Source organism: Mercenaria mercenaria, chromosome 15, assembly GCF_021730395.1.
Source record: "Mercenaria mercenaria strain notata chromosome 15, MADL_Memer_1, whole genome shotgun sequence".
NCBI lineage: Eukaryota > Metazoa > Mollusca > Bivalvia > Venerida > Veneridae > Mercenaria > Mercenaria mercenaria.
The window spans coordinates 70,565,814-70,589,722 of NC_069375.1; the positions used below are offsets into that span (position 1 = coordinate 70,565,814).

At 33.7% G+C, this 23,909-nt stretch overlaps 1 long non-coding RNA gene across 1 annotated transcript; it reads right to left on the reverse strand.

The window, feature by feature from the left end:
* Nucleotides 1-2,263: 2,263 nt before the first annotated feature.
* On the reverse strand, nucleotides 2,264-12,536 carry LOC123558084 (uncharacterized). Its single transcript, XR_008367261.1, has 4 exons — nucleotides 12,440-12,536; nucleotides 9,783-9,844; nucleotides 4,258-4,326; nucleotides 2,264-2,296 (listed from the first exon to the last, which is right to left on the reverse strand). It is a non-coding gene; the product is annotated as an uncharacterized LOC123558084 (long non-coding RNA).
* Between the last annotated feature and the right edge of the window lie 11,373 nt (nucleotides 12,537-23,909).

The following is a 23,909-nucleotide window of genomic DNA, read 5'->3' on the forward strand; positions in this document are numbered from 1 at the left end:
CTCACGCAAATAAATGTCATATTAATAAACTTAAGTTTCCCTAAAAAAAATGTATTTCAATGCGACAATAAATAAATTTCGTCTTATACATGTTCAATTATTAATTAACAGTGAGATGAAGCGAATTAACACAGTTTAAATCATCAACAGTGCGGACTTTAACTGAGAAATATATCATTTACTATTGACTGTAAAATGTGGTTTGCTTATTTTCAATCAATATTTGTAAACGAATCTTAAGATTCACTAAAACTTATGGAGTATGACATATAAAGGATACAGCATCAAAATTTAATATATCATTAATGGTATTGCATCCATCATCGATTTCTTTCAATACTAGAACCTATAAATTACCAATTTTGATGGTAATTTTAACCTTAAAAATTCAGATATCGTCAACCAATCATCAAGAAGCCTTAACTTCGAAAAAATAACAAGAAAAAAGACACTATAAGTTTAATGACGTTATTTTTTTTACGTTTAATCGTGTATAGAACGATCATGTTTAAATGTATTATAAAGCAATCTAATATACCTGTAATAACTTGATATTTTTTAATTAAACAAAAACCTGTAGTGTTTGTGTTGAACATGACTTACGGCAATTTTTTTTAGTCAAAATGAGATCAACATTATACTAAAATACACACACAAATATAGCATTACATTTGAAAATATGCACAAGCTATATGATATTCCCTGATGATGATTCCTAGTCTTGTGTAAAATATATTGATTATCAATAGAAGTTACTAGACCAAAAATGCACCAATCTAAAGTCCAAAATGTTAGAAACTAGACCACAGAGTACATTATTACTGTCTAAATTCATTAAATAAAGATAATCTTACACGCAGGTGTACTCACAAGAAGTTGTCAATGAAAAACCGTAAACATATTCTTGTTAGTATATAGAGAGGACGGCTTTTGTTGACATTAAAAATTATTATGAAAAAAATATACATACCTTCGAGAAATTCTGAAAAAGTAGGAAAGAATATAATTATATATTTAGCCAAATTTGAGTAACCACATATATATATTTATATCATAATGGATATACCTAAAATTCTACGCAGAAACAATAAATAGACTTTGGTTCTACTAAGTTGAACATATCGGGTCATAATATATATCGCGCTATTTAAACTTTTTGAATGTGGTGAAACCGTTAAAGCTCTGCTCCGCGGCTATTCAAGTTCTTTTGTGTGTATGCAACCAATGATTTCAATAGGTAGCAGTTAACGGCCACGCGCCACACTTTAGTACCAATGTACACAAAATCACATGTTTTTCAGTGAGAGTTTAAGATCAATAGGTAGGACTGGGGCAGGTCTTTAAAGAGACAAAATACTGTGAAATATAAGGTAATGTCATTGTAGATTGTGGCAATTATTTAAGATTACTTATAAAAGCGTAATTAGGTAATATTTCTATTCAAAAATAAAATAAATAGGTTGTTATAAGACTTCCTCATTTTTCACTCCACAATGTAACAATGTACTGTTTTTGAATGATAAATTGTATAAGAAAGGACAATACTATCGAGCAATGCTCAAAGTACAGTCGGTTCTAGATTGTGGGGTGCATAGTAGATTCAATGGAACAATAAAAATGTTATCTGATTCAAAAATATTTGAATATAGTCAGTTTCGTATGAACATATGAAGTGTATGAAACAAATAACAAGTCTTTAACAATTGCATAACACTTTTGAAGTAAGCCTACATTTCGTGACATGTAACATTCTAAACGACTAGAAACAATATAATGAATAAATATAATATATTTGCTAAACATTTGTCGTAGTGAAATTCAAACCTTTTGTTCAAAATGCACTGTTGCACTAAGGGGTCACTTGTTTTACCTCGAGTTTATTGCAAGGTATATTACACATATAACGAATGTTATAAAAATAGCTTTAGAGGGCGCTATCACAGTGCAAACATACTTACATGTCCTACGAAGATATTTCTCTCTATTTCAACAAACCCTTAGAAGATGAAACGCTTTCATTAAGTAGTTTCGTTATTGAATAAATGTAAATTTGTTGGTAAGTTATGGGAAGGGTCGTTTGACAATTTAAATTTGCGAGGACGTTTCTTATGTACTAGCTATTGATGAAGGAGAAAACTATTGTTAAGCCTCTTAATCAGAAACTTTGTATGTATGCAACATAAAAAAATCTCAGCAGTATTGACTTCTCAGTCATGTAATAGTATTTTTGCCATTAATAGGTATAAACTCTTAGGCGGCTCACCTTCCATTTCTTTCCTTCTCCCTTCGGGCAGCTCTGAAAAAAATATATAGCGTATTTTGATATAAAGTATAACAAAACATTACAGTCAAGGAAATAGAATACTTCAATCTTAAATTAAAACTAAGCTCTAACATTCCATATTATGTATTTGTAAATTAATATTTAGAGTTTAAAGCGACAAGCCCACACATCGTGATGTGGGATTTTTTTTTTAAATCAAACGTGTTCTTTAATCAATCTACGTTGCATATTTGATGTTCTAACAATATATTGTTCATCGAATTCTGTTGAAATTCGTTGTTTTCCTAATAAATTAAAAATCAAAATATTCGTCTACAATTTCTGATAAGGGTTTTCCGGTTTATAGAGATACGGGATTCCGTTCAGCGAACACCTTGCAAATATCGCGTGGCAGTGAGAATATGATAATCAATAGAGCGCACAGGTAGTATGGTAGCGTTTTTAAATGTAACCAAACAAAACAATAACATAAAATGAAGTCAGTACACTACGTTTACAATGCAGCTGGTCGAGCGGTTAGGTATTCGCAGTATACATTTTCGTTGGGAGTTCGATTCCCAGACCCGTAAAAGTTTTTCTGCTTTTTTTTAAACTAACTTGAAAACGATTCAACGAAAACAAAACAAGTTAGTTAATCTCACTTTTTTAAATATGTCACTGTTGACATGTTATTATATTTAAATACACTACGTTTTAAATATGATCTTACGTTTTTCATACTTTCTAGTGATATTTTAAGCTGTTCGGACTAGTTTTATAAAATTTTATGACAATCTTACACATCACTTTAATAAAAGCAATGCCCGGTCATAATTTCAGTATCGATTAAAGATGCAGTAAATCTCGGTTGTATAAGAAATGAAGAGACAAAACAATGAATCAATAGAAAAATATATGTTGGTCGAATGCAAGGTTCGAAGCGTCAAACCTATCACTACAAAATGTTTACGTACCTACTGCGTCATCAAGCCAACTGTTGATTTCCATCGTATAGATTTACTTTAAGGTATTGGACCCGTAATAGAGTACCTCCTTTTTGAAGAGTATTCATTCCCTACCATAAACCTACTTTGACTGCAATTTTCAGGGGGCGTAGGATCAAGCCCCACTGGGACCAAATTTTTTCCAAATTTTCCTAGTACAATGTAAGTTTTTACTTCTTTCAAGACTTATTATGGATGTATAGTATAAAAGTGGAATGTTTTCATTTTATAACCGATTTCATACTGTTCAAAGTGAATTTACCTCTGAATCAGGACTGGTAGAGTTAGACATCTTTAAAAATACCGAGTTACATCCGGTAAAAGCTCTCTATTTGTCTTCATTCTTTAGATTACATATTGTGGAAGAAATGCAGGTAGGTTTTACTTCTGCCCCAAGGTTATTTTTGAATGAAGTGAGCAAAATTCAAAAGAGATTCGACCTTAATTTTTCAATGTTGAAGTTAGAATTCTGTCTCATTAAATCTGTTTACTTGAGACACCCTAGAAAAATGATATTTACAGTTTTATTTTGTGTTTTATAATTGTTAAACAATAGTTAGATGTTTCTTTTATCAAAATTAATGCTATAATGAATTCTCTGAAAGCGTTTAAAATAGTGGCCATCGCATTCAAATTTGTCTCTACTTGAGCTTGAGGAAATACCATAAATTATACAAAATTTACAAAACAAAGGCACGGTAAAAGTTGTTTAAAATTTACAACACAGTGCGAAACATGGTCAACTTTAAGAATATACCAAGCAAATGCCATTTTTTTAAACATTACCATTAGTGGTGCAATACCTTAAACGGGAGTGCTACTGATTGTTTATTTATGTATATTTATTCTATTCCATTCAAATTACAAATCTGTTTGCTCGAAGTATGAAAAAACGAAAATCAATTTAACTGTACAGTGTTTACCTGTTGTTACAAATTAAACTATAAGCAGAGACCGAGTATCGACTGAAGGTTTATTGTCCAAACTTACCAAAACCATCGTCGCTATCCTTGCCGCTTGGGAATCTCTCTGCCATGGTTGATGCCTGTCTTTAGATTACTGAAAAAAAAATCAAGGAACGGAAAATAGTATTAATAGTATTTGAGAATTTCACACTATTCAATTTAAACCTTTTGCACCAAATGTATCAGGCCTCGAGTTTTTGTCCGAATGAAACTTCGACATCTATTAAATAGATCTATAAAAAATGTATAAGAAGCTAATATATATAAAAGTGTACTCCAGTACCCAGGCGTCAGAACTATCATTAGTTTGAAGTTATTGTATCGGAAAGACAGTAGCGTCAAACGGCTACCTTTTCATACAATATCAAGAATACGATCTTATGACTGATTTTATTAGTGCAACAATATTTAAAAAAAAACATAACCTGTATTAGAGGACAATGGAACCTATTGTAACTTGTTTTGTTGTCTAAAGAGAATAAGCATACCAAGATGAAACCTGAAATTGGGCTTATTCGATTAAATGGTAAACAATCCTTAATATAAATAATAGACAGTCTCAAAAAATTTATACGGATGTTACTTGGGAGCAGACTCAGCTTTTTAAAACACTTGAACACAAAGTGCTTGGAGTGAGCTATTGCGATCGCTCACCGTCCGTCCGTTGTCCGTCTGACCACACTTTCCTTAAAACAACATCTCTTCCTAAACCACGAGGTCAATGTTGATGAAACTGCACAGGAATCTTCATTGGATGATCTTCATGAAAATCTATTTAAAGAATCGAACTCTATACAGAACTCTGGTTTGCATGGCAACAGAAAGGAAAACTTAAAAAAAATTCTTGTCCTTAACCACATGTCCTAGGACTTTGATATTTGGCATGAAGATCATTTAATGGGCCTCTATTAAGATTTTTCACATTATTTCACTAGAGTCAGATATAGCCTCGCCCCGGGGGTCATATGGTTCATACAAACTTAGATACTAGAAAAAAAATCTTCTTCTTCAAAACCACATGGCCTAGAGGTTTGATAATTGTATGTAGCATAATCTAGTAGTCCTCTACCAAGAGTCTTCAAATTATACCCGAAGGGTCAAATATGACCCAGCTCTGAGGTTCACATGGTTTATATATAGAAGGGAAAATTTTGAAATTATTCTTATACAAAATCACATGGCCGTGGGCTATATTTGGTATGTAGGATCGTGTAGTAGTCCTTTGCGAAGATTGTTCAAATTATCTTCCTGAGGTTGAAACCGGTCTCGCCCGTGGGGCACATTGTTTAGATAGACTTGTATAGGGAAAACCTTTTTAAAAATCGTGCCTTAAAACATAAGGCATTGAACGTAGATAGTAAATACGTGGCATGCTCTAGTGATTCTATATTAAAATTGTTCAGCCCGCCCGCTTAGCTCAGTAGGTGAAAGCGTTGGTCTACGGATCGCGGGGTCGTGAGTTCGATCCTCGGGCGGAGCGTATGTTCTCCGTGACTATTTGATAAACGACATTGTGTCTGAAATTATTAGTCCTCCACCTCTGATTTATGTGGGGAAGTTGGCCGTTACTTGCAGAGAACAGGTTTGTACTGGTACAGAATCCAGGAAAACTGGTTAGGTTAACTGCCCGCCGTTACATGACTGAAATACTGTTGAAAATCGACGTTAAACCCACAACAAACAAACAAACAAATATTAAGATTGTTCAAATCATGACCCTTTGGTCGATAGATGCCACGCCTGGAGGGTCCCTTGTTTTACATCGGCTTATATAGGAAAATCTTCTTGCCTTAGATATTTGGTTTTCAGTATTTTCTGGTGGTCAACTATCAACTCTATTCAAATCATGACTTTGGTGTCAAAAGCAAATGGTTTTACATTGACTTATAAAGGTAAATCATTTTCTGACACCATAAGACCCAGAGCCTAGATATTTGTTTTGTGGCCTTCTCTAATGATTTATAAAGACTCGCTTTAATATATCATTCTTGGCACTATGTTTGCGGAAAAGTCTTTATCTCAACAGTTTCATGCAATGACAGTAATACACGATTGTCTTATCATATTCGGAACTGGTATGCCAGCCGTCGTACACAAATATACATAACTAGATGGCAGTCTTCTTAAATCTAACTGTAGTGTTGAAAAATGTATTAAAGTGTTTCAATCGTAAAGAATACGGAAAATGTGAATTTCTTGGTAGCCGTTTAAGACTAAATAATCATGTGATTTTATGTTTTTGAATATAAACTCCTATATGGCCGTCAAAACAGCATTGACGACATACGTTTATGAAAATAAAAATGACAATCGACGTACTAAAAAACAAACGAGGACTATGTTCTTTGCAATAACATACAGATGTATAAACATGATTTTACAAATAATGCATTTGGAGTAGCTATACGTTGCAGTGTCGAGTAATACACATTTTGACTATTATTCCTGATAAGTCGACTCTTTTACCAAAACACTGTCGATCCTTCCCGTGAGTTGAGAATTACAATCACAATTGTTGACATTTGGTGAATTTATAACGAAACAGTAGTTTCGAGAGAGTATTTGTACGCCATCAACCTGGCCTATGGAAGGTCGGTGGTTCTACCCAGGTGCCCGCTCGTGATGAAATAATGCACGGAGGGGCACCTGGGATCTTCCTCTACCATCGGAGCTGGAAAGTTGCCATATGACCTATAATTGTGTCGGTGCGACGTTAAACCCAACAAAAAATTGCGCATTGATATTTTGCTTGCACAAAATACGACAAAGTCTATATCCAGTATGCTAAATCAAGTTTTTGCCAGTTTTATAACGGACAAATTAAACACAAACGGGATTCACAATTACAATTGTTGACATTTGGAGAATTTATAACTAAGCACAAGTTTTGAGATAGTATTTGCGCATTGTGACATTTGCTTGCACAAAATACGATAAAGTCTATATTCAGTATGGTAAATCAGGTTTACGCCGCTTTTATAACAGACAAATTAAACACAAAACGAAAATTTTCGTTCATTGGATTGATTTTATTGGAAAATATAGTCTATATATATTTATAAACAGGGCTAAGTGTTGTCCAACAATATTAAAGCTACTAACGCGTTAACGAACTTTGTATTTTACCATAATGGCTGTCAAAAGCAAATGTGATTAAAATATGAGCCCTTTAATTTGTTGGCCTAAGATATAACAGCCGTGTCTCTCGCGTCAATAAAATACACAATTATCGCTCTCGTAGAGTCCCTCTCAAACCTGCCTAACCTGGGTGCTTCGAGTTTTCAACATGCATGAATCAGATGATGCTACTTTAGATTTTGTAAAACTTTTTTTTCTTACTGTATGCAGACGATACTGTAATTGTTGCTGAAACAGCCACTGACTTACAAGAAGCGTTAAATATTTACAAAGAATAGTGTGGTACATGAAAATTGATACTTAATACGACAAAAACTAAAGTTCTTGTTTTTTCAAATGGTCGACGCATGCCATATAATTTTACCTATGGGAATGAATCGTTAGAAATTGTAGACGAATATAGATATTTAGGGGTTATTTTTAGCAGAAGTGGCTCTTTTTTCAAAGCAAAATTATCTATTGCTAGACAAGGATCTAAAGCTATGTATAGCCTTATTAAGAAAAGTAAAATGTTAGAATTACCTTTTGACATGCAGATAGATCTATTTAACAAAATTATAAAGCCTGTACTACTATATGGCTGTGAGATATGGGGATATGGAAACATTGAATGCATAGAAAGAGTTCAACTTAAGTTTTTAAAATACATATTAGGCTTAAAGTCAAGCACACCTAACTGTATGGTGTATGGTGAAACCGGTGTTAAACCTTTGTCAATAGATATCAAATGCAGAGTGATCTCGTATTGGTCTAATTTAGTTATACCAAGATATCATAAATTACCATGTTTATTGCATCGTTTTCTGTTAAACAATTTCAAGAATTGTCAAACAGTGTCAAGATTACGATTTCAGTGGTTAAAATGTGTTCAGAATATCCTATTTCAATGTGGAATGTACAATATTTGGAATAGTCATGAATTCCCTAACCATAAATGGTTGACATTATCAGTAAAACAGAAACTGTCAGACTTATTTTTAAATGACTGGTATTCTACTGTAGAACAATCAAGTAAACTATAGACTTTTCAAGCACCAGTTTTGTTTTGAAAAATATCTTGTGAAAACTCCATCTACATTTTTGAAATATATTATCAAATTTAGAACTAGAAACAACAAGTTGCAAGCAGAAACTGGAAGCTGGAATGATATTTCACTGAACAACCGTATCTGTACAACATGTCAAAAATCTATTGGCGATGAATTTCATTACATATTTGAATGTCCCTCTTTTGCTATTAGCCGGAAACGCTATTTACACCCTAAGTATGTAAAGAAACATAATATACATAGCCTAGATTTGTTAATGAATACGGATCCTGCAAACATTTCAGAATATAAGAAACTTTGTTTATTTGTTAAAAAAATTATCATAAAGTTCAAATGAAGTCACTTACTTTTTATTTGAAGTAATTTGTAACCTCTCTCTCTCTAGCTTTCTCTGTAGAAATATGTTGTATTACGTGCTCTCCCGCAATATTTATATTTATATATATGCACTGTAATGATTTTCTTCAGCCTCGTATATCATTTATAATTGTATTATTACCTCATGTTGTCATGTTTATTTGCATGATCTGAGTGAAATAAAGAAATTGGAAATTGGAGTTGTGTACACGTTAGACGGTGCGGCTTTAGAGATTTACAAATACATATATGAAATTGCACGTTAACGATGACATCGATTTAATTGATTAACTGAGGGTCGTTGGTTAATTTCACCGGTTTTTTTTATCAGATTTGACTATGAAAGAATAGAATAACGGTGATCTATCGAATTAACGGTTTAGTTTAACAGTTTTAAACACAAACAGTCAAATTAAACATGAAATGGTGATGAATTAACGAAATGTTTGCACAGAAAGGCCGTGCTTGCTCAATCAGCTACATGTTGTTTTTCAATTCAGCAAGTTATTTTCGGCAAAGCATTAATAAAAGATTGATTGCCGACACCCAAGAAACATTAAAAAGTTACAACAGATTAACCAATTAAGTTTTTATCTGAAACGGATGTTAAGCAATTGAAAACGTTTCAAAGATACAGAAAAATAACTGTCATTCATAGAGTACCAAAGGACTTTGCCTGCATGAAGCATCAGAAAACATCAGCAGCTATTAGTACATAAACGTCTTTTGTAGTACAAATCAATGATATTTTCTGCAAAGCGGAATACTTTGAAAACCGGAATTTTAGTCGGTCCCAAGCTTGTCCTGTTTAGGGGGGTTCCGCAGTAGCATGTTTCGATTCTGGTATTGTTACAGTTGTCCTTTTGCAATATTGATAGTATTTAACATGTAAGAATAAACTTTAATTGTCTCTTGTACTAAATTAATTCGTATTAAGATATTGCCTTTGCAATACATTTATGTATTCTCACTTAGACACTATTTTGATACAAAAAAAATCTCTTACATTCTTATAGTTTTCTCAGAATGATCATCTTCGAAGATATCTCCGTCTTTAAAAACTTATACCTGAAATGAAGCAAAATAAGTTTTCTTGATACTCCATTTTAAATGTAAATAATACATATATATTCTAACATTAACATGCAGCGTAAAACGTCAAATTGAACACGCTAATACCAATGTTTTTCATATCAAATTATAATCCCCTTAAATTCCAGTATGTTTAGTTCTGCCCATTGTTTTCTTATTTAGGGCAAACCAATTATTCTAACTGGGGACAATACGCCGATTGTCACGGAATTACATGCTAGTGTATCATGGAAGGTTCCATGTGCACCGCCGCATAAACACATCTGCGGATGTCTCTAAACTGTTTTTGTACTTGTAGCATGTGTAATGTCGAGTTCTGTTCAACCCAGAGCTAGAGTGCGTGGACGGTAGCATCCATTTCCATTCTGGCGGCCGTCAAATGTCTCATAGTCTGTTATATTTCATTCTGCTCAGATCTTTCAGCAAGACTTTTATGTCGTGTTATTAGTGCTGTTTAGTTTCCCAGCTTAAGCATTTCGACATGGTTGCAATATTCCCGCTTTCATAGCTTTGGGTATCTATAATCATCCCCTGGATATGGTGCATGCTTTTTAATTTTGGCTTTTGGCAGTTCCTTTGAAATGTAGGCCCTGTAACTTCATATTCCAATTGCTTTCTCGTTAAGGGCAAATCCATTATTTTAAACTGGGGATCATACGCAGCTTTTCATGGACTTACACGCTAGTGTATCATTAAAAGATCGATGTGCACCGCCATATGAACACATCTGCGGATGTCCCGTTTTGTTTTGTTTTTTGTTGTTGTTTTTTTTTTTTTTTTTTTTTTTTTTTTTCTTTTTTTTGTACTTGTAGCATGTGTAAATGTTGTGTTCTGTTTAACCCGGGGCTAGAGAGCATGGGCGGTAACATACATTTTAAATTTAAAAAATCTTCTTGTCTGGAACCACAAGACCTAGGCTTTTGATATTTGGTATGTAGCATTGCTTTGTGGTCCTCTACCGAGATTATTTAAATTATTCCCGTGGTGTGAAAAATATTTTTTGTTCAAGCAAGCAACTTAACTCAGGTGAGCGATATAGGGCCATCATGACCCTCTTGTTTACCTCACCTGTCACGTAGGGACAAGGTAGTAGAGGATAGTAGTAAATACATGACATGTTACACTTTCTTCAATGTGACACAAATATAATTTTATCTTAAGTAATTTGTTCGTATAAAAAGGGGGGCTAATACAGTTAATGAAACATAAAGGGGTTATAACTATAACAGTTATTGATTTATGCTTGGATATCAGTTGCAAAACAATATGTAAAAGTACTATAGAACCAGGTGTTGATGAAACAATTCAAAGACAAAGATTCCAATTTGTCCCGCTTAAAAATGGAATGTCAAACTAGAAACCCTCTTCTGAATTATACGTACGTTTCAAATACTTTTCTGTAACATTTATTGTTTTATGTTCATGTCAGTTACACAACTCAGCACAATTATTATCAAAATGGATACTGCATGTACATGATACACCTTTAGTCGGACTCTGTTCCTTTGTTGCATCTAGTTTCCAAGAATCAACGGATGAACATAGTATCGAGGACAAAAACATATTAGGCTTTTTCGGAAAGTCAGTGGAGAGTAATTTATCTGATATCATTCCTGTTTTGTAGGTATGATGGAGAATGTGTGTCATTTCAAAGTAGTCTAAGTAAATACCGTGGTTACCTTTCTTTTGTTTGTTTGTTTTGGGTTTAACGTAATTTAGTCATGTAACGGCGGGCAGTTAACCTAACCAGTGTTCCTGGATTCTGTACAAGTATAAACCTGTTCTCCGCAAGAAACTGCCACTTCCCCACATGAATCAGAGGTGGAGGACGAATGATTTCAGACACAATGTATTTTATCAAATCGTCACGGAAAACATACGCCCCGCCCGGGAATCGAACTTACGAACCCGCGATTCGTAGACCAATGTTCCACCTACTGAGCTAAGTGGGCGGGTTGATACCCTTTCTACACCTTTTTAAAGTGTGTTGATTTAGTGCTTAACATATTAAATGTATTACATTGATTGTTATCAACAGACTATAACATCTGCTATTAATTACCATTAAGACTACATTGATTTGCAATTATACAATTAATCAACGCACAAATTTATGAAGTTAAAAATTAAGTTTTCAGTTAAATTGCTTTGTAATCAAATTGAGTTTTATTTTGTACACCATGTAAGTTTTCAAACTGAAATACAAATCTATTGAATTTTAGCCGCTGAACATCATTATTTTGAGATAATAAATACAAGTACGATAAAAAGATATTCTAGTAAACATTACTTGACGTATATGTTTATATTTTGAAATAATATACCGCCTAAAATATATTTCTTCATTTATATATGCTGTGTGATCTTCTTCTATACAGTACAACCTCTCCAAAGCAGCCCTCTCTTAAGCAAAAAACCTCTCTATAACAACATCATCAAAATTTCCCTAAGCTGAAATATATTATCAAATTTACCTCTAGAGAACAACAAACTCTACATAACAGTCAATATTTGTATTTCCCAAAGGATGTTGCTCTACAGAGGTTGCACTGTATAAGAAATAATTCGAACCTCAGTTAAAAAAATCCAGAATATCTTCCGTCGATACGCTCTACCGAATTTTATATTCCCCAAACCTGCTGTTTTGATTATCATAACATGCACGTTGTCACACATATCTCCAATATTTTAGGTATCATCTAGTGGATGTATTTTGATAAAAGTGATATTCATTTAAAGGTGATTAATCATACTTCAGCAACCTTTCTCCATTTATCTATTCTGTTAGAAATTCACCAAAGGCGGTTACATGTATGAAGATGCGTTTTTCGTTTATAAATTTTGGTTGCTACCCTTCTTTTGCTTGAAACTATTTATAAAGTGTACGTCTTTCGTTTTTGAAGGAACGAGATATTTGATATTTCAATACCTTCTTAAAACATAGAAATAATCTATTATAATCCATCTAGGTTGCTTAAAAGATGTTATCATGCTAAGGATATTGTGTTTCAATTTATTGCTGCAAAATAAATATGAATTTTAATGCAAATCTATGAAATACGTAGTAAAAGTTAGATATTGCCATCAATACTACCAATTCGTTTTTAACAAAAAGGACATGCTAAAACATCTTTATTTTGTCGGGCAATGAGGTAAGGCAAAAACAAACTTGGAAAATAATTCCAGTGAATGTATCATGTAATCGGTTTGACGAATTAGAATCAATGTAACTGGTCAGTCGTAAAAGTTTAAAGGAATGTATTGCCTAAACAAAGTTCGATTGACCACCTTTAACATCCGTTGTGGTAAATTTTAAGATAAAACAAGTGAAAACTTTATCATGTTAGATCTATAGGAATACTTGACACTTTCAAGTACACTTCCGATTAAATTGACGAACTCTGACCACACTACTGCAACAGTATAGATACAGATTGTTTAAGGAAGTTTAAAATTAAATACACTCAACAAAATTTCTAATTGGTCAGTTTATATTGTATTACTATGTTGTTAATAATGCATGTATTCACACGAAATTTCATATACCGACATTTGAAAAGGTACTGCAGCTACTTATTGATTTATTTTTGGCGATTCAAAGCCAAAGTTACCGCATTAGGCGTTTTGACTGACATTACATATTTTGCACGTGAGCCAGCATGCATGTGTTCGTTTACACTTTTGGCATTACTGACGAAAGTCCTACTAGAAAAACACACATCATGGTGAAATGGACACAAAAGCAACGCGATCGAGCTGTCGGAATATTGCTAGCCGGGACACATTTACGATACGTGTGTAATTATTTTTGCTATTTCAAAGGAATTTTGATATAATTTGTTTGATGGTTATTTCCATTTTTAACCTTATTTCCGTTTACAGGAACCTTCAATCGTTGGTTATCTACCGTCGGCGCTCTTTTGGCAAAATTTAACCCAATGGCAATTCATTGAAGTGACCGAGTTTGAGTTTTGTTGTAAAATTCCGACCGCCCGGGCACGTTGCTCCTGTGTCAATTTCACAATGATATGCGTTTTCTAGTAGGACTTTCGTCAGTAATGCCAAAACTGTTCACTGACAAGTGCATATTTGTGCGCATGCCCTGCACGTGCAAAATATGCAATATTGGTCAAAACGCCTAATGCGGTTATGCTCGCCGTGAGTCGGCCAAAAATAAATCAATAATTTATTGCAGTACCTATTCAAATGTTCAAATGTCGGTATGTGAAATTTCTTGTAAATGCATGCATTATTAACAAAATAGTAATACAATATAAACTGACCAATTAGGAATTTTGTTAAGTGTATATTGATGATGGTTGACACAATTGTTAAATTGCTGCCAACGATTTATATTAACGAGCACGTAAACAGGCGGAAAAGCCGAAAATATGATAATGGCAATACTTCTGAAAGACTGACTTGTCTTGTTATATTTTCTAGTCCTATTTTGGTAATGAAATCTATTCAACTTGTATAAAATTTTATGCAATTGAATTCAGCTTACAAGCCGGTTCTAGAAGGCTTTGGGGTTGTGATATTTTTCATTCCGGTCCAGCTAATAGTAGGCTTTGTTGTGGTCTGTGCGTTCAAATGTTATTTTTAAAAGTTGTTTAGGCGTTGTTGTTAATTTTAATTAGCTAATTGTCACAGTAACGTGAGAAGAAACAAATGATCACATTCTACGAGTTGTATACCGAAACAGCATAAGTTAAATTTTCCTATTTAAATAATGTTACATTTACAATAGAAACTATAATATTATTTGATTTAACGGCAGTTTGTTTGGTTTTTTTACTAAATTCGTTTTAGAAACATTCTGACGAATGCAGAAAGATATATTGTAAAAAGTGCTTTGTCTCCAATTTGCTGAAGGGGTGGGGGTGTAGATGTAAACGATTTTTGTTTAAACACAAGTTTTCAACTGTATTTCAGGTTATATTAAGATAGTGGACCCGTAATGGTAATGTTTAACAATTGCATTAACTTGATACAGTCTTGAAGTTAACATTGTTTGAATACCATTTAAATTATATATTAAAGGATGTAAAGAAGACAATGCATCTCTTTGTCAAAAGCCCACACTGTAGCAATTTATAATAACACAAGAGCACCGCCTTGTGGGTGCTGACGCTCATCTGATTTTTTTTGTATAATAGAAATATTGTCCTACCTGTGATTTTCTAAGTCTAAAAAGGGCCACCAGTCTTGCAAAAAGCAGGATAGAGTTATGTTTCTTGAAGTACAGCGTCAGCTTATTGTGGTGAAAAACTGTTGCAAGTTTTAAAGCAATAGCTTTGGTAGTTTATAGGAAAAAGCTGACTTAAACATAATACTCAACCAAGAAAACTGATTTTCTAAGTCCAAAAGGGGCATAATTATTACAAAAAGCAGGATGGAGTTATGTTTCTTGATGTACAGGGTCAGCTTATGATGGTGAATAAGTGTTGCAAGTTTCAAAGCAATAGCTTTGATAGTTTAAAAGAAAAAGTTGGTCTAAACATAAAACTAAACCAAGAAATCTGATATTTTCTAAGTCCAAAAGGGGCCATAACTCTTGCAAAAAACAGGATGGAGTTATGGTTCTTGATGTACAGGGTCAGCTTATGATGGTGAACAAGTGTTGCAAGTTTTAAAGCAATAGCTTTGATAGTTTAGGAGAAAAGCTGACCTAAACATAAAACTTAACCAAGAAATCTGATTTTCTAAGTCCAAAAGGGGCAATAATTCTTGAAAAAAGCAGGATGGAGTTACAATTCTTAATGTACATGGTCTGCTTATGATGTTGAACATGAGTTGCAAGTTTCAAAGCAATACCTTTGACAGTTTAGGAGAAAAATTGACCTAAACATAAAACGTAACCAAGAAATCTGATATTTTCTAAGTCCAAAAGGGGCCATAATTCTTGCAAAAAGCAGGATGGAGTTATGTATCTTGCTGTACAGGTTCAGCTATTGATGGAGGAGAACAAATGTTCTAAGTTTCAAAGCAATATCTTTGATAGTTTAGGAGAAAAGCTGACCTAAACATAAAACTTAACCAGGCAACGCCGACGCCGACACCGACGCCGACTCCGATCAAGTGATGACAAGAACTCATCTTTTTTTTTTTCAAAAAATCAGATGAGCTAATGATACAAATTTGTTCAGAATAAAATTGTATCAAATGTCACTGATAAAAAAAATAAAAGTGATTTTAAATAGCCTATGATCATCTCCTCTGAATTGCCTTCTATTTTATAATTAATAGGTTATAAAGTAACAAATTACATAACGACTTACCAAAAAAATAGAGCCAAATGAATATGCTACTGTATGTTACATCAATAAAATCTGTAATATGATCCCTTGAAAGCAAAGAATGCAACCAAGACGAATAATAGCAGACTCGATTTGATTGAGTCTGTTCATGAAAGGTAATGAAATGTGCAACACCTCTCACGCCCTCCCATCCCCCCTCCATGATCCATCCCAAAAGACCAGAGTGAAAATATCATAACTCACATCTTAGCCAGGAGTAATCAAGACTTGCGCAAAATTGATTCCTGTAGCACTGGTGCAGTTTATATTTTTCAGACACTGCGTCATAATTTTGATGATTTTAGATTCAGATTTTAAACAACATACTAATCCACGTTTAAGCCAGTGCTAGGAGGCGTGAAGACAATTGCACACTTCATTTTCTCGCATGAACAGACCGAGTCTGCTGTCATTTTGCTTAATGACGTTTAATGCTTCCAAAGAATCGTTTTAAAATTGTATTAACTATCACAACAAAAGTCTTTAAGTGCTGTGTGACGGCTGGAAAACGTCTCTCCGTACTCGGATTCAGTGTTGTTAGATGTTCTGGTGTTTTGGGATAATGAATGCCATTCTATTTTACTATGATAGAATTCCGTTTAAGCCGGTGCTAGTGGATATGAGGGGTGTTGCACATTTCATTACCTCTCATTAACAGACTCAGTCAAACCGAGTCTGCTATTATCATTTCTGTGGCAAAATGTTTTAGCAACTATCAGTGTCGTTAAGAAGGCATGCACTCAGTATCTTCCTGAGACGTTGTTTGTAGCACTGGTTCATTTTATTCAAATTAGCTGAGCATACCTACCAAGGTGTAAAACATTTTACCAACAAAATAACAATTTGAAAACACTATTTTAGAAAAGGTAATAGGTAACATTTCAATCTCTGCTTATTTATTAATGACAGAGTAAACATGAAAATGATTAAAAGTTAAGATATAAAATTCCGCTTTAAAACATTGATGAATACAGTCCGCAGCGTTTATCATGAAGGTCCAGCTGTCCATTTAGGGAATACACATAATTACATGGTTGGAAAGGCACTACTGTTAATGATGCACGCAAACTTCTACTGTCAAGTCAAAGCCATAAAGGGAGATAATAAAACAGATGCATTTCATAATACTCTTTACTATATTAATCAAATATTCAAACATTTGACAAATATATGTGATAACAATTACCAAAAAATAGGAAATAACAGGAAATTTGTATAGTTCATGTTCTTAACAAACATGTGGCTGCCACATTTTAACCTAGGTCACTTTGACCCTTTAAGGCTGTTTTCTAGCGATAATGCACGTTTATAATTATGCAAACCTGCGGCGATAAGCGGATTTGTGTATACTTTGTCTAGCAAGTTGACAGCCGAGTTTAACATTTACCCTTGTTTACATATTTCTTATTAATCGGATTTTAAAATGGCTTCAAAGTTAATTTTAAAAAGTTTAACGATGGGTGAAAAACGGCTGGTTTATACTCGTTTTACCTAATTACAGGAAATAAGCTTTTACCGCATTTTGAAATTGTATCAGTTGAGTCAAAATGTTTATACTTTTATATATTTAGTGATAGACTTTCTATTTTCAACTATAGATGAAAAATACATGAATGTTGTAAGTATCTATGCAAAAATAAATGTAGTTTGTACCTGCAAATACCCGACTGAAAAAAAATGACATTTTATTACATGTTTTTCAGTGAATTATCAAAATATAAGAATGAAATATATTTTGTATTTTCTCAGTTCACTCGTAAGAAAATATAAAATGGATAAATTTAGTCAAAACATGAAATAAAAAGAAAATATTTTTGTTTTAAAATAATGTAAATTCAAAATCTCTTTCTCTCAGGAGTACGATATTTTAAATTTTCACTCGTGGCTTTGTCACTCGTGAACATATTGCATCTTATTTCATATTTCAGTCTTACACAGAAAACAAATAAATATCCTCTATTTCTCGTCTTGTTTACGTTTTATATGAAATTCAGATCGGGTAATATTCTAGAAGGTTTTATTTTCATTAATAATCGTGATCAGAGCGACATGCGAACTCAGAACTCTTGTGAATATTAAGACGTATTGTGTCCCAAAGTATAAACTCTGAAGCGTAAATTCTTAACAACGCTATCTGTTGCCCATCAAAGCACGAAAAAAAAATGTCGCAAAAAGTACCATATCTATAAAAAAAAAAAAGGAAATACAATCGCTTTTTTTAACTAATTGTTTGAAGGCTACCTAAATTTAAATAATCATGTGGAAAAGTGTTAACTTGTGTAAAAAGCTGCAAATCTCACTTCAAATGCCAATTACCGAAACAAAAAAACAAAACAAATGACGGCTTTGCGCGTATCGGTGCAATGCCCCGGCCACGTTTACGAAACATACTGGCTATTTGCAAAGACTGAGGCTAAATTAGCATCTAAAACAATCTCTCTCTCTCTCTCTATCTCTCTCTCTATCTATCTCTGTGTGTGCGTGCGTGCGTGCGTGTTCTCAGACTGGTGGATTTCTCTCGCTCTGTACCTCTGACAGATCTCACTGCGTCTGTACTAGTAGAGGATGAATTTGGGACACGGAGTGAATGCCTTTGCGCTAACTAAAGCGCCTTTGAACGTGTATATCATGAAAAGGGCGCTAAATAAATCTGGTATAATAATAATAATAACAATAATAATAATGCTGATAAAAGTAAAAAAAGACGAAGCATCTGTAGGTGATATGAAAAAAAAAGTTTGCATTTTAACAACGAAAGATATCGTTTTATGATTCTGATTACTTCTGTATCTTCAGGCTTTCGAAAAAGCACGTGCAAAGTTCAGCGTACCTGGTGTAAAACTTGTACTTATCACGGAGGAATACTACGATGCCGCCTTGAAGTTTGCTCGAGAAAATTTGCTTCCGCATGAACCATTGAATAAAGCCTTCGGAGTTCCGTGGAGCCAAGAAGTGGAAAATGTTTGGTTGAAAAATTTAAAACTGAACTTATCTTTAATGCTTATAGATGAAGAAAATAGTGAACCTATTGCAATCCGGGTAACTGCTATTGTTAGGCACGACGACAAAATATACCTAGAAACAATACAAACAACGCCTTACAAGGAATTAATGCGCTTTGTTATGTACGCTGATGAACGAGCTGATTTCTTCGGACATTTTGGAGCAACAGAAGCATTTATCTTTCTCGGACTGGCAGTGGCGGATAAATATAAAAGGCGTAGTCTTGCAACACAGATTTTTAACGCAGCCATTGACATGATACGGAACTTTGGAATTGACCCGGTGTACGTGAAAGTAGAAGGTTCATCAAATTTTTCGAAGCGCATTTTTGAAAAAGCAAACTTTGAAATTTTGTATGATTTGCCGTACGCAACGTGGAAAATAGAAGAAAAATTCCCCATTCAAAACACAGGGATACATAAATCATTGACAATGTATGGAAAGAAACTCAATGCCGAGTCGTGATAACCTAAGACTGCTAGTATTAAAAAAATCTTCAATAATACAACTTCGCCAATATACCGAGGGACTGGCTGGTGCCCGAGCCAGGTAGAGCGAGGGTACCAACGTTTTCCCGATCATACATTTTGGCAATTTTTGCTACCTTTGATGAGTATTGAAAAAAAAATATTAACGTTTTTTCCCCACCATGCCACCAATGTAAACAGGTGGCCATATCCGTCACGCGAAAATTATTCATATGCTTTTTTTTTATCGTTTTCTCTCGACATTTTTGTTACGAACATAAGATATACTAATTTCTCGCTTCTTTTCTTATGTTTGTTAATTGATATCTGTCATGTATATTTGTCAAAAGGGTATTATCGAGTACATTCTTTTCATTACCTCCCTTTATAACGTTAACAGTGTAAGCTTATTTGCTAGATGAAAAAAGTGTCTGTCTTACCCTTTATTTGTGCCTATTTCCTATTGGACAGTTGTCCTATATTTTTTATAATGAAACTTAATCATAGGCGTCGCGAACAGTTTGTATTAAAATTTTAGGACTTACTTTAATAATTACACTTTAAAATTCAAAATTTTCCTATTTTCTCCGTCTTTGTTAAATCAACACTAATTGTGACGAAACTTTTCATAAGTATAATATTCAACAGCTGAGCTCTCAGCAAAATTTCCTCAGTATAAATTTGCTTGAAACAAAGTAAAGACAAATCAAATATTTGTCAGTTTAAATACCAGACTTTGAACGTTGACTTTGGATTAAATGTGTTATTAGTCCCATTTCGTACAAGAGAAGCAAAATCTTTAAGTTGGTGTTTACTTTTCTCTTTCTTGTTTTGTCCCACAAATCAGCGGTGACACTTTAGTCTTTTTAACTGATTGGTACTAGAGGAGCTATGTTCCCTTTCTGAAAGTTAACACACTGAATATATAGGGATAGTTTGCATTAAGGGATAATAAAATTCAGAACAGTTGACTTTCCCATACATATATTGCTCAAACACTGCCTATCTCCTCCTATATTCGGCGGGGCGTCATAACAACGTTTGTCGTTTTGTCGCCTTGACAAAAATAACATTTGTCGTTATGCCATCGCGACAGAACGAAATGACAAAATGGCACAAATTAGTCACTATAGAATGAAAATTAAGCTGTTTTCCACGTTCTTGCAATAATCTTGTAAACATTTTTGCATAAAACTTTTTCAGTGGGTTCGCCCATGTATTAATAGCAGAAAATTCGTGTACATACAGGGCGATCACGTGCTGTTCATACATGATTTTTATTATTCTTAAATGCTTCGCCAGGGACGTATATGTATTTCTGTGCAGACTGACATCTGGTATCAGCGTCTTGATTCTTCTTTTCTTCTATAATAACCTCTTCTGGTAATTTTGCTCTCTGTCACAAACATTCCCGCGTGCTTCTGCAGAGGTTAATACGAAAAAACTCGTGTATTATCTCTACAATCTAAACTTTCAAACATATCCAAACATATATGATATTCTCCATTTGCTTTTTTTTAGTATTTTAGCGTAGTTCATGAACTCGTTCAGTTTTATTTATGTGTCAGACTGAAGAAACACAATTTCTTAATCAAGCGGACAATGCTGAATGCACTTTTAGGTTCCTTGTCTTATATCACCAAGAACAGAAAATAATTGTGACGATAAGTATGCATACCTTTAACTGCAGTATGCTGAAAATCACACACAATGTCCTTTTGCTAATGAACTTAACAGTATTGTACGAGGACTGGACATGTATCCTGTTCAAAACGTAAGTTTTGGTACGAATTTCATTTTTCAAGTGGCACAAAAACATGCACATGTAGGATTAGTAGAGATTGTACAAGAGATCTGCAATTTTTGTTCGAACCTAAACTCGCCCTAGGTCATTCGGGTCAATGCAGACTTGTTGCAATTTATGAAGTCCTACACTAAGTTGTTGTATGGTAAAGGACTTGAAACATTCAGAATCCTTCGTGTGATTGCATAAACATTTTCATTTCAAAAAAGCATTGTGCAAAGGTGCCATCAGTTATCAGAATCTTCTTTATTTGTAAACCCAATTACGCTGACCTTTTTGCAGGGTATATAAACTGACCAATCAATAATTTTGAGATAAAATTATATAATAAACAATGTGTTTGTGCTGTGTCCCTCAGAACATTCTATGTGAATGGAACACGATTTTACAAAGCCACGGTTTTATACAAATTCTGTGAGACATACATAAAACACCGTTTAAGTACACAACAACGATTGAAGAAAAATAGCTTGTTTGATTCATGTTGATGCAGAAACTTAAAATGAGACAATTTCAGTCGTTCCCCCAAGTACTTTTTCGTAATATATACAGAATGGTTTTGCTTTTTGTTATCACTTTAAAACTTCATACTGTAACAAAAGAAAATACAGACAATAGAGTGTCTATTTAAAAAGGAATGGCTTGGCTAGTTGAGGTGTAGCAGCAAGCTGACATCCTTTGGGGTAATCTGTTGCTTGAACAGGTAAGTATTTAATTTTCTTCTGAGGTACCAATTTTGCAGATTATGTTACTAAAGGGGTGTGCTCGCTTTGACAGATTTAAATGTCCATAAATACTTTACAATAGTAACTAAAATAACTGAGATGTAACGATCTTCATTTTCCATAAAATCTTAATATTATGTAATTGATTAACATTTTGTTATCCTATTCTTGTTCGTGAAATAATAATAGACTGTCATAAAACGCAAACGCCCGTTGGACGGAAGCATTTAGGTGTGACCAGTCGGTGGATTCTTTACATCCTGCCGCTTGGACATATTTTGGTAGTAGCCATGGCTACGTTTGAGGAGGAAAAATAACCGAAAACATTACTGACAGGCAAGCTCCAAGACCAAAAGGAACACAAATATATCAGGAACGCTCAGGATCAGACATGGTCAAGATCCGGTTATATCATTACAACAATGACAGACAATTAACTTTTCTGCATCATTTTTGATTACAGTAAAGGATTATACACATCTGGTGCAAGACAAGATGCTATATATACCGTAATCCGCATGAAGTGCCATCATTTTGCTTTTGTAGATGGACAGTAACAGTTATTCAGCATTCTAATATGAATAGCAATGCTTAAATCGTCACAACGATATTATGCTGACGTCACGCCGACGTGATATTTAACGCTATATATGCATCTTGAAATAGCGCTTTCAGTTTTGATCTAATATTTTACTTAATAGCAAGTTTAAAATGAAATGTCACATTGCACATCTATCTTGATTTATTTACACACATACTGAATTGGTTACTCGCTTTGCAGAATAATTCGCTACCATTTTCACCCAAACTGAACTCTTCACCAAGACGTATTAACATTTCCGGTCCTGGCGTGCATAAACAAACGTGACGACCTACCATTTGGCGGCGCCGTGTATGCGTGAAGAAACAGTTCTATCATAATTGATTTAATTCTACAACAAAAGACATATTAGAATCGGGCGGTCATACGTTCCCTCATGAAATTATTACGCCCGGCATATAACCGCCCATCGTATATAGATAATGTAAAATCACTGTTTTAATATAAATTATTTACTTAATTTGTTCACATTTTTACAGTTTCAAACTAATCTTTTACTTGAAGAAAATTTATTTACCTACTTAAGGTATAGATTGGACAAACATGAAGATGTTATTATTCTGCGGTATGTAATTGTATTGACAAGAAGCACAACTCAGTGTTTTTGTCCTCTTTATAACGAAAATAAACTGGCAGTACAAATCAACAAATCAGAGGAACCATTCCATATTGCAACTGCAATTTTGTATCTAATATGCAAGGAGAATTTATGCATCAAAGGTGACAAATGTTTTTTAAGTGATGTCAAATTGAAACTGTGATGAATTTGTACATTGTTGTGTTAAACGTTTACCGCCGATTTTTTCCAAATAGATATGGTATATCATGTGGCTATCTTTGAACAGGTTTGCATAACTGCTTCGAAAAACAACATACATTCAGTCAAAGTTCGTTTTCTTCGAAACGCAATACAAATTATACAACGATCGTATTACGATTGAAGGTCACAGTTTACGACTTGTTTCTTTACGTAGCGTTGTAATATGAAATACATACGTTTCATTGCAGCATGGAAGAGGTCGTTGATAATTCTTTTTTTGTCAGAAAACATCATACCTTATACCGGTATCTTTGCATTAAAGATCCTACTAAATTTGTAGCAATTAGTGTAAATTGTCTTTCTGATATTATCAACTTGAAAA